The sequence below is a fragment of the Mustela lutreola genome, chromosome 8 (assembly GCF_030435805.1).
Source record: "Mustela lutreola isolate mMusLut2 chromosome 8, mMusLut2.pri, whole genome shotgun sequence".
Lineage (NCBI taxonomy): Eukaryota > Metazoa > Chordata > Mammalia > Carnivora > Mustelidae > Mustela > Mustela lutreola.
Window position 1 is genome coordinate 140,258,442 of NC_081297.1, and position 11,852 is coordinate 140,270,293.

Genomic DNA, 11,852 nt, shown 5'->3' on the forward strand with positions numbered 1-11,852 from the left:
CTGAGTGGTCTCCCAAATACAGACCCCCCAAGCCAATGTCCCTTGGCTCCTGCTGGCCTCAGGCTTCAATCAGAGAAAGAGAAGCAGCAGGATACATATATATTGACTGATTGATTGACACATATATATATATATACTGATTGATTGATTGACAGTAAGGCTTATGCAGCAGTGGGAGCGGGTGAGGCATGTTCAGTCTTCCAGGCAGGCCATCAGCAAGGGCGGGGTGGGGGTGGGGGGGGAGGATTTTCTTCCACCTCCAGAGCCTTAACTCACCCACACCTGCAAAGTTCCTTTTGCCATATAAGGTAACATATTCACAGGTGTCCGGGATTAGGATTTATTTTCTTTAGAGAGAGAGACTGGACACATGAGAGCATGGGGGGGAGGGCAGAGGGAAACTGAAGAGCACTCAGTACTTGCCCCACCTAGGGCTCCATCCCAGGACACTGAGATCACGACCTGAGCCAAAACCAAGAGCCAGTCGCTCAACCGAATGAACCATCCAGGCGCCCCAAGGGCCAAGGCAGCCACAGAAGCAGATGGCTGTGATATAGAGTGATTTTGGTGACAAGGTAGGGGTCAGATTGGAGAAGGGTGGGGGCAAAGGGAAGACTGGCTTGTCCTCAGGGACCAGAGGGCCTCAAGGGGCCTCTCATCTTGGGGCCCGTCCAGCTGGGGTGGGTAGGGCCACTGCCATGCCCGGGCTAGAAATCCTAGCCCTCTGCCGTCAGATTTACTGCCACCCTTAGGGCAGGCAGGAGAGGGAATCACGTTGTAAAACAAACACAGATCTGCTAGGGAGTGGAATGCAAAATTCAGCGGGTTCCTTAAGAAGAGTGGAGACCTGGAGGTGAGGGGGTCTCTGGTTTCGTTCTTTGATCCGCCTTCCCCTTCTTCCACCTGCCAGCTGCCCCTCGCTGCCGCGGAGACGCCGGAGACGCCGTGCTGGGTTTGAGACGCTGGGAGGGCAAAGCTGGGCCGGGACTAGGAACCTACCCGCTACTTGGGGCCAGACGCTCACGTGAGCGCGGGGCGGGGCCAGGCGCACACCTGGGCGCAGGGCGGGACCGGGCGCTGGGCGGGACCAGGCGCACACCAGAGCGCGGGGCGGGGCCAGGTGGTGGTCTCCGCCCCTCCTTCTCCCTCCACTTCTCCCAGGCTCCCAGTCTTGCCTTCCTAAGCTGCTAAGTGCTAGGGACACCGGAGACAGCTTAGGTGGCCTGTGAAAGGAGATCCCTGGGGACAAAGCCAGGATCCAACCCCTGAAGCTCCGTGGAGGGGGTTGGGGGGTAAGTGTCCCTTCCTCTCCTGTCAGATGAGGGTAACTCCCCGCCCTTTCCCTCATTCCTGGCGGAAGGCCACAGGCCGGGGTAAAATCCTGCCTAGAGTTACAAAGCCACAGTTAAGTTCATCTCCTGCTGCAATTAACCACATCTGCAGCCCTTCCAGAAAAATCTCCAGGAAAGAGGCAACTTGTTTCCTCCAGGGTGTAGCACACGGTGGGGACACAAGAAATACCGTCTTTCTTCCTTCTTTCCAAAAATCCATGCTAATCAGGGGCTTCTGGGTGCCCCAGTCGGTTAAGCATCAGCCTTCAGCCCAGGTCCTGATTCCAGGGTCCTGGGATCGAGTCCTGTGTGGGGCTCCCTGCTTAGCGGGAATCCTGCTTCTCCTTCTCCCTCCTTAATCGCTCTCTCTCTCAAATAAATAAACGTTTTAAAAATCTTTTAAAAAATGCACACTAACCAGTCTACAGTGCCATGCGCAGATACTAGGCCGAGGCTTAGTCATACCTGTTTTCACTTGGCAGTTAAGGAAAGGGAGACTCAGAGAGGTTGAGTGACTTGCCCAAGGTCACACAGCAGGTAACTCCTAGTAACTGAACTACCCTGTTCTTCTACTGGGCTTTTCCCACTTGATCAAGTCATCAAAGTGTGGAGATACGGTGGAAAGGAAGGGGGTGGTTGGAACAACAGGGGTTAGTCTGGAACAATGGGCTGGGGCAGGCTCATGGGGATCATTGACCGTCAGGTGAAGGACCAAGGAGATTTTGGCCTTCATCCTGCGGGCCACATGGACCAGAAGTTAGTTCCGGCTTTGGGCCCTTGTAAAATGAAAGCGACCTCAAGAGAGGGCTTGTTACAAGCGCTCCGTTTTCTCGCATGAAAAAATGACGCAAACCTGTGGATAAGTGTTTGTAAAGGGTTTGAGCTTTAGAGTCAAACCTATCTGGGTTGAAAGCCCAGGGCTTGCCACTTCACAGTTGGGGGATCTTGGCAGACGAAATCACTTACTGTTCCTGAGCCTTAGTGACCCACTGGGGAAATGGGACTGATCTTCCCATCGTGCAGGGAGACTCACAGGGCCAAGCTGGGGAAGCACCAGGCACAGTGTAAGTAGCTGAGAGAGGTAGCTGCCATTATTATTATTATTATTACTATCATTAATGTATTACTATTATTATTACTATCAGCCAGGCATTTGGGGCTCAGACCCAACACTGAAAGTCCCCTAGCCAGGGAGCAGGGCTCCCCGTGTTCTGTGGGACCCCCTCTCCCTACAGAACTTGAACCTTTTATTTATGGCTTCCCAAATGTCTGTGCATGTTCTAAAAGCCTAGGTTTACAACTCACGACCCTCATGAGCAGATCACACTAAGCAGCACGAGAATAAAACTGGCTGAAGAAGGGAGATCTGGGGCCGAGCCCCATTCTACACCAACTGGCGGTGTGATCTTGGGTGAGCCATTCAGCTCTCCGGGCCACAAGCAGGGAGAGGTGGACCAGACGACTGGAAGAGCCTTTTCTCTTTAAATTTACTTATTTAGGGGCACCTGGGTGGCTCAGTGGGTTAAGCCTCTGCCTTTGGCTCAGGTCATGATCTCAGAGTCCTGGGATTGAGCCTCACTGGGGCCTCGGGGTCCTGAGATGGAGCTCCCCACTGAGCAGAGAGCCTGCTTCCCCCTCTCTCTGCCTGGCTCTCTGCTTACTTGTGATCTCTCTCTCTCTCTCTCTCTCTCTGTCAAATAAATAAATAAAATATTTTTAAAAATTCATTTATTTATTTATTTGAGAGAGAGAGGGAGAGAGAAAGAGAGAGAGAGTGAGAGCACGTACAAGTGGTGGGGGAGGGACGGAGGGAGGGAGAGAGAGAGAATCTCAAGCAGACTCCCTGACCATTGCAGAGCCCACAACCCTGAACGGAAATCAAGTCCGACACCCAACCAACTGAGCCACCAGGCACCCGAGCCATTCAGTCTTTCATTTCTTATCGTGGTAACAGGGGCCTGGAGATGGAAATCCAGCACTGGCCCCAAAGCGTGGTGCCCTGCAGGGTCTGATTCAGAATAAGGCCAGGGAGTAGATGCACACCAGGTCCCAGGTGTCCAATTCCTGAAGCCTCCAAAGACTTAATTATAAGGAATTCTCCCGCGAGGCACACCTGGCAAACTCAGGGGAGTGTGAGACTCTTAATCTCAGGGTTGTGAGTTCAAGCCCCACACTGAGTGCAGAGATTACTTAAAAATAAAATCTTAATGGAATAAAAAAAGGAATTCCCATGGAATATAGGAGGAGGGGCCAGATTTGGCAAATGGAATTACAGGGTGCCTGGTTGAATTTCAGGTTAAATAAGAAATAGGGATTTTTTTAGTATAAGTATGTCCCAAATATTTTATGAAACGAACGTGTACTAAAAAGTCATTTGGGGGTGTCTGGGTGGCTCAGTGGGTTAGGCCTCTGCCTTCGGCTCAGGTCATGATCCCAGGGTCCTGGGATCGAGCCCTGCATTGGGCTCTCTGCTCGGCGGGGAGCCTGCTTCCCTTTCTCTCTCTGCGTGCCTCTGCCTTCTTGTGATCTCTCTCTCTCTGTCATATAAATAAATAAAATCTTAAAAAAAAAAAAAAGAAGTCTTTTTTTTTTTTTTTTTGAAGATGTATTTGTGTGTTTATCTATTTGACAGAGAGAGAGGACGAACACAAGCAGGAGCAGAGGGAGAAGCAGACTCCCTGCTCAGTTTAACCTCAATGCTTGGCTCCATCCCAGGATCCTGGAATCATAACCTGAGCCCAAGGCAGATGCTTAACGGACTGAGCCACCGTGGCGCACCCCCCTAGTCGTTTGTTCTTTATCTGAGGTTCAAGTAATTCAAATTTAACCTAGCATCCTGCATTTTATCTGGCAACCCTAAACACAGGCAAATTGAAAACAAACAAACAAACAAACAAAAAAACGAGGATGCTCTCTATGTGCCAATACAAAATGCTCTCAGGGACGAGTTGAGGGAAAAAGCCAAGAGAAGAACAGCCGATAGGCAGCTCTGGATAAGCAAGGGAGGAAAAGCATACGGGGAGGTTGTACGCAGAAGCCCCTGGAAAGGCGGGCCTTCTGGGGAAGGGAGCTGCGGGGCAGGAACGCCTGGATGAAAGACTTCACTGGGTCCCCTGCGTACCTTTTGGATTTCGTGGGATGCAAATGTTTTATCCAGGCAAAAATAAATAAATACATAAGTAACATAATCAGGCAGTTTTGCCCTGACCCCGCTCCCCGCACCCTTAACCTCCTGCATTCTAGAAATACTCCAGGGCTTGTGTTATCTTTATCAAAATTCCTTTAGGCCTTCAGCCTCGTCGCAGCCTGCCCGCACTATCCCCCGCCTGTGGGAGTGGGGTGAGTCACAGCCACCCCCGGCCAGCTGTTCGCCATCTGCAGGCCTTCCTAGGGAAAAGCCCCTTCCTGCTGTGGCCCCCATCCCTGCAAAGACTCTAGGGTTCCTTTCATCACTCTCTTTCTCTCCCCTTAGACTGTAATTCAAGGGAATTCAACCCCCACTTATTAGCGGTGCCAGGCACTGTTCTAGGAGAGAATCTGAAAGGGAAGGGATGACCAGAGCCGGGGCGGGGCAGGGGGGGCGTGGAGGAGCAATTCTGTATGTGTGTTGCAGGGAGATAGCATCTGGGAAGTCTTCCTGGAGGAGATGGCACCTTGAAAGAAAAGCGCTCTCCTGGGCACAGCCAAGGTCTTTGGGAATTTATCAGCAGGTCTTTCTTGAGCACAAGGATGCATGAGGTCAGTGTTAAGTGCAAGGCTGAAGGCCAAATGAGGAGGCACAAACACAGGGCCTTTCCTCAAAGAACTTAGTCACGCAGGGGAGAAAAGAGCACATTTCATAGGAGGCTGTGGGAACTGCTGAGCAGAATGTGCTTCATTGCCATATCCAGGAGGACAGGCAGGCTGCTAAGGGGCCCAGGGGATGGTTATGAACCTCGTGGGGGAAGGGCCTTCACACATCCGCACATCTCACTCATCTTGCAGGCAAGGTCTCAGGCCCAGAGAGGGGCAGGCAATTGGGCAGGTCACACAGCAAGTCAGCGGCAGAGCCAGGACTAGCCCCTGGGCTCCTGACTCCCAACTCAGGGCTCTCTCAAGAGCCCCCACTGCCTCCCACAGGGCTGGGAGCTTGGGGCTGCATCAGGGAAGTCTTCCAGAAGCAGGGATGCTAGGCACTCTGACCCCAGGCATCTGTTGAGCAGGTGGCACAGACGGGAGGCACAAGGTGTTGTCCCAGGAAGGGACCTGCCCCTTTTGTAACCTGGGGAGACTCTGCCCCGGTTGGGCTGAGCTCAGAGCCGCCGGTGAGAGCAATCTAGACAGGAAAGGGCCACCTGATAAAGGTAATCTCATGTAACCCTCCCTGTGGGACTCTGTGTAGGAATCAGGCCCATTTCCAGGAGATCAAATGAAGCCTTAGAGCAATGAAGTGACTTGCCCAAGGTCACTAGGCAGTGATGACCATGACTCAGCCATAAACAGTGTCCTGCACTGTTTCCACAAGACCATTCTGCCCTCATTTAGGAAGTTCATAGCCCTCCCTCCAAGACACACACGCGGTTCCTCCAGATGTGCCCAACAAGGGGGTGAAGCCCCACCAGGAATGCTCTTTCTTCCTGCTTCCCGCAAGCACCCCCTTCAAAGGAGCAGGTAACCCCTGAAGGCCCCATCAGCCATTTACACTTGAGTATAAATTAGTTATCAGACTCTGAGACTGCAGCTGAATACAGGGCCCTGCCCGCAGTGACACACGAAGGTGATGAGGGATAGGTCCTTGGGCCTGAGCTGCGCCCCAGGAGTGGCAGGGTGGAGCTTCCCTTGAAGCATCTGGGCGCTGGGCACCGTGTCCTGGTGGCACCAGGAAGGGAGGTGCCCAAGGGCGGAGGCGCGCACAGATGGGGAAAGAACAGCAGCTTTGCTCAGGTTCCAACCTGCGCTGTCTGAAGCCAGCCCTCATCTCCCTGGGCCTCACGACTGCACCGCTGCTGTGGGGAGACTTCCTGCAGGTGGTGGTCCTAAGAAGGGGCTCCATCCCAGGGTTCTCAAACTTAAGGGAGCCCTGGCATCCCCTGGAGGGCTCCCAAAACCCCAGACTGCAGGGCCCCGCCTCAGAGGGTCAGCTTCAGTTAGTCCGGGGGAGGGGCCTAATTAACTAACTAACTAACTGAGTACCCTAACAAGTTCCCAGGTAGCTCAAAGGCAGCCAGTGTTCTCCCCCTTCTCTATAAAAACCAGGTGATTGCTACAAAAGCCTAGAGACTGTGGGGGCGGGGGTGGACAGTGCCGAGCCCAGAAAAACCTTAGGTACAAACTTGACATCTGGCAGGGATTTCACACCCCCATCCCCTCAGTTGGACCGACGGTGCCCAGGAGGAGGAGGCATACAGGGCCAAGGTCGGGGTGAGGATGCTGAGCTCTCCCCAGCAACTGCCCCCGTGAAAATCTCCCACTAAGTGCATGATAGCAGGTGTTTCTTTCTATGCCAGGTGCTGTGTCCAGGGCTGCCCATGTACTGTCTCACCTGATCTTGCCCGCAAGTCTAGGAAGTAGGTCATCAACACCCTGTTTCACAGGTAAGGAACCCGTGGCAGGCACAATAATGGCCTCCAGAGGTGTCCGTGTTCCCAGCCCCAGAGCCGGTGAATGTTGGCTCTCATGGCAAGAAGGGCTTTGTAGATGTGATTCTAATACGGATCTCTAGACAGGAAGATTCTTCTGGATTATCTGAGTCTACCCGGAGTGACCACAGAGGCCCTAATCCCACCAGACAAAAAGTCAGTATCTTAGTCCATTCGGGCTGCTATAACAAAACACAGCACGGGCTGGGTGGCTTATTAACAACAGACATTTATTTCTCATGGTTCTGAAGGCTGGAAGTCCTAGATCAAGGTGCCTTCAGGATTGCTTTCCCCTAAGTTTCCTCCTCCCTATTCACAGATGACACCTGCTCGCTGTGTCCTCACCTGGTGGAAGGATCGAGAGAGCTCGCTGGAGCAGCTTTTTTTAAAAAGATATTATTTATAAAATTATTTTTTTAATTAAAAAAAAAGATTTTATTTATTTATTTGAGAGAGAGAGAGCACAAGCAGGCAGAGCAGCAGGCAGAGGGAGAGGGCGAAGCTGGCTCCCCGCTGAGCCAAGAGCCCAATGTGGGGCTCCTTCCCAGGACCCCCAGCCCTTACAAAAGAGGGAAGGGCTCTGCCCTCCTGACCCAAGCACCTCCCAAAGGCCCCACCTCCAAATACCATCATCTTTGGGGGTGAGCGTTTCAACACGTGACTTTGTGGGGGACAGAAACATTGAGACCGCAGCAGTCAGGGAGTCAGAAAGGAGGTGTGAGAGTAGAAACAGAGGTTGGAGACATGAGGATGGGGCTGCCAGCCCAGGTGTGTGGAGGGCCTCTGGCAGCCAGACCAGGCCAGGAAGGATTCTCACCTGGGGCCTCCAGAAAGACCACAACCCAGCCAACACCCTGATTTTAGCTCCCTCAGATTCATTCTCGATTTCTGACTTCCATAATGGTCAGATAAAAAATGGGTCTTGTTTTATGCCCCTGAATCTGCGGTAATTTGTTATAAGGATCGTGGAAAATTCATTCCAAACCAAAGGCTCAGAAGGATGCAGTGATAAGATTCAAATGTTCTCTTTCTGTCCACAGGAACTGTGCTCAGACTCCTAACCGCAAAGTTGACTCAACAGACAACCAGGGTCAAGAATGGAAGGCACCAGTGCCATTCCCCCCCCCCCCCCAACCCCCACCCCGTGGAGTAGAAATGAATTTGAGGGTGAGCGTGGGGGAATTCTGCTGCTGTTAAATGTCAGAAGAATTGTTATGGGGAAGAGGGAGACTTTTGGCCAGCCACAGCAGAGAGCCTCCATATTTTGGAACTCCAGTTGGTAAGAACTGGCTGCCTGGGGCTCTGTGTGGGGAAGGTAGGGGGTGGTTGCGGGGGTGGGAGTGGGGGGGCAGCATCTTGGGGCGGAGCCCAGGCTCCCAGGGAAAGTGTGTTGTGGTCCATTGGTACTGCCTGACTTGGCTCTGCTTGGAGGACCAGCATTGTATGCTGATCAGGATTAGATAAATTCCCTAGGGTTGGCCCTGGGTCTGACTCATCTTTTTATTCCTGGGCCTAAGATGTGCCCCAAACAAAGCAAACACTCAATAAATGTTGCGAGGAGGGACAGGACAGAAAGAGGCAAGAAGGGGGAGGGAAAGCAGGGAAAGAGAAATTTGTTTCCAGTGGGTAGAATCCCCTGGTGGAAAGCTTCTAATTCCCTCACTTTGTTCTGTTCACAGCAATCCCTTCTTTTTGGGGCGGCGGGGGTCCACCCCCCACCTCATTCCAGCTGGTTACCGTAGGGCTGCCAATCACAAGGGCCTGCCTCTCCTCTCCTGGGGCAGGCCTAGAACTCAAACCAGGCAACAGGACTCTAATTCCTAGAATCACCAATGGGGAGAGTGCGTCTGACAGCCACATCCTGGAAAGGTGGTCCATAAACTCAACCAGTCAAGAGGAAGTGGTAACTGGGCCAGAACCCTGGTCTGTGAGACTCCCGAGACCAAGCTCAGGCACTCCTAACCTTAAAGACATCTCTCGTGGGACCACCAGCCAGCCAAAGGCACAAAAGCCACCTCCCCTCCGGGGAGGTGCGGGGACCCAGCCTTTCCTGCAGGGGCGTGGCCAATGTGTTCCAAGAAATCCCCCCACCTCCATTTTTTTTTTTTTTTAAGATTTTATTTATTTATTTGACAGGAGATCACAAGTAGGCAGAGAGGCAGGCAGAGAGAGAGAGAGAGGGAAGCAGGCTTCCTGCGGAGCAGGGAGCCCAATGCGGGGCTCGATCCCAGGACCCTGAGATCATGACCCGAGCCGAAGGCAGCAGCCCAAACCACTGAGCCACCCAGGCGCCCCATTATTCTGCTTAGCTATTCGGCGTCAGTTTCTGGGGCTTGAAACGGAAGAACCCCAACTTTGAACAGTGTTTCTAGAAGGAGTAGCGGGCCGATCATCATAGATGTTGCACTCGGGAAAAGCTCTTTAGTTGGAGACTTGAGAAAGGAGAGGTTTGTGCTCTCCCAGATTCACGTGTTGAAGTTCTCATGGGATGGATGGGAGTTAGAGGCAGGGCCTTCCAGAATTGGAGGCCACCCCCACCCCCACCGTGATGGGATGAGTGCCCTCTGAGGAAGACAGAGGGCGCTAGTGAACATACAAGAAGACAGCGGTGTGGCAACCAGGAGGAGGCCTCCCCAAGGACTCAACCTTGGGGGCACCTGATCTTGGACGCCCCCGTCCCTGGGTAGAGCAGCCCACCCTGAGGCACGGCAGCGTGGGGGCCGTTCGGCGAGAGTATTGTGGGGTCAGTTGGGGAATGAATGGGAGGGAGGGTCTGGAGCACCATGGCCAGCGAACTTGTGTTAGACGCCCTCCATTCCGGCGTGGGCCTTGACCAAGTCCCTTTACTCCAAGTCCCTTTGCTCCCGGAGCCTCAAGGAGGCCAGGTCACGAATATTATTTATCTCATCAGGTCTCTATGAGGCACATGGAGATAATGCAGACGAAGCCCTTAGCACATTTCCAGGCTTCTCTCCTCTCCAGAGTGCTCAGGCCATGAGAATAACTCTAGACTTATGGCCCCGTGAAGCATTACTGAGCGCCTGCAGCGTCCTCTGACCCGCCAGCAGGGGGCTGGGGCTCGAACCTGGGCACTTTCCATCAAGAGCCCCAGATCTTTTTTTTTTTTTTTTTTCAGTATTCCAAAATTCATTGTTTATGCACCACACCCAGTGCTCCATGCAATATGTGCCCTCCACAATACCCACCACCAGGCTCACCCACCCCCACACCCCCTCCAAAACCCTCAGTTTGTCTCTCAGAGTCCACAGTCTCTCATGGTTTGTCTCCCCCTCTGATTTCCCCCAGCTCACTTCTCTCCTTCTCCCAATGTCCTCCAGGTTATTCCTTATGCTCCACAAATAAGTGAAACCATATGATAATTGACTTTCTCTGCTTGACTTCTTTCACTCAGCATCATCTCCTCCAGTCCCGTCCATGTTAGTACAAAAGTTGGGCATTCATCCTTTCTGATGGAGGGATAATACTCCGTAGGATATATGGACCATATCTTCTTTGTCCATTCATCTGTTGAAGGGCATCTAGGTTCTTTCCACAGTTTGGCGACTGTGGCCATTGCTGCTATGAACATTGGGGTACAGATGGTCCTTCTTTTCACTACATCTGTGTCTTTGGGGCAAATACCCAGTAGTGCAATTGCAGGGTCATAGGGTAACTCTGTTTTTAATTTCATAAGGAATCTCCACACTGTTTTCCAAAGTTAAGATCCCCAGATCTTAACCAGTATTCTTCCTACCTCCTCTAGGGAGAGGCCCAAATCCTTCCCACTGTAAGAAGCCTTGACTATAGACACATGGTCTCAAATCCCACCCCAAGAAGTATGGGGTCCATTTGGAGAAGAGATTCCCACATGCAAAAGGATGGTGAACTGAGAAGGCAAATCATGCATGATGAGAGCCAGAGGAGCCAGGAAGCCCAGCGGGAGGAGGGCCCCTCTGCCTGGATTTCAGGCCATATCCAGTGTCTCCAGAAAGAAAAGACTAGAAGCCACCAACCTAATCCCGAGGCCCCGGGGAAGCGGCAAGCTCCTTTGAGAAGACAAGTTCCCACAGGCTTTATCTTCCGCTCTCACTCCTCTCCAAGCAGCTCAGGCGCTGGAGAGGAGGAAGGGGGTTGGGGAGGATCCAGCACCGGACTGGAGAGGGCTGGCAGTGCAGGCTCAGAGCCGGAGGGGCTCCAGGACCTCACCTGGTCGGTGCCCTCATTCTGCAGCCCAGACAGGGCAGTGACTTGGGCAGAGTCACAGAAAGGGGGTGGCAGAAGCACAGTGAGGACGCAGGTCTCCCAGGCTGGGGGCCATGCAAGCACATGGCCCTGCTGCTCCCAGATGGGAGGAACATTTCTCCAAGCTCTTTCCGGAGCCCCCCTCCCCTTTCCGCAGACCCTCAACATGCAACAATAAGAAAGAGCCCTGGTTTTGGAGCCAGGAGACCTGAGTCTCCAGGGTTCACTCTGAGACTAACTCATCTGTAAACTTGGGTGAGGTCCCTTACCTCTCTGGGCCTCAGTTTGTTTCTTTCTTTCTTTCTTTCTTTTTTATTTGACAGGCAGAGAGGCAGGCAGAGAGAGAGAAGAGAGAGGAAGAAGCAGGCTTCCCACTGAGCGGAGAGCCCGATGCGGGGCTTGACCCTGGGATCATGACCTGAGCTGAAGGCAGAGGCCTTAACCCACTGAGCCACCCAGGAGCCCCTGGGCCTCAGTTTCTGCAAAAATAAAACAAGCGGGCTGGACTCCATTTCGAAGCTTGAAGCTTCCTTGGGTCCGGCATTCTGAGGGCCAAGGGCTATGAGTAGGGTCCACCCCCCTGCTGCAGCCCATCTCTCCAGAGGCCTCAGAGATCCCAGAAGGAAGAGGAATTTTGCCAGAAGCATGGATGGGGAGGGGC

The 11,852-nt window shown here is 52.9% G+C and overlaps 1 long non-coding RNA gene across 1 annotated transcript; it reads left to right on the plus strand.

Annotated features, from left to right (window-relative positions):
- The first annotated feature begins 450 nt into the window (after positions 1-450).
- Positions 451-11,465, plus strand: LOC131839418 (uncharacterized). The gene is made up of 5 exons (XR_009356951.1): positions 451-575; positions 911-1,292; positions 6,818-6,904; positions 7,990-8,228; positions 8,629-11,465. It is a non-coding gene; the product is annotated as an uncharacterized LOC131839418 (long non-coding RNA).
- Positions 11,466-11,852: the final 387 nt, after the last annotated feature.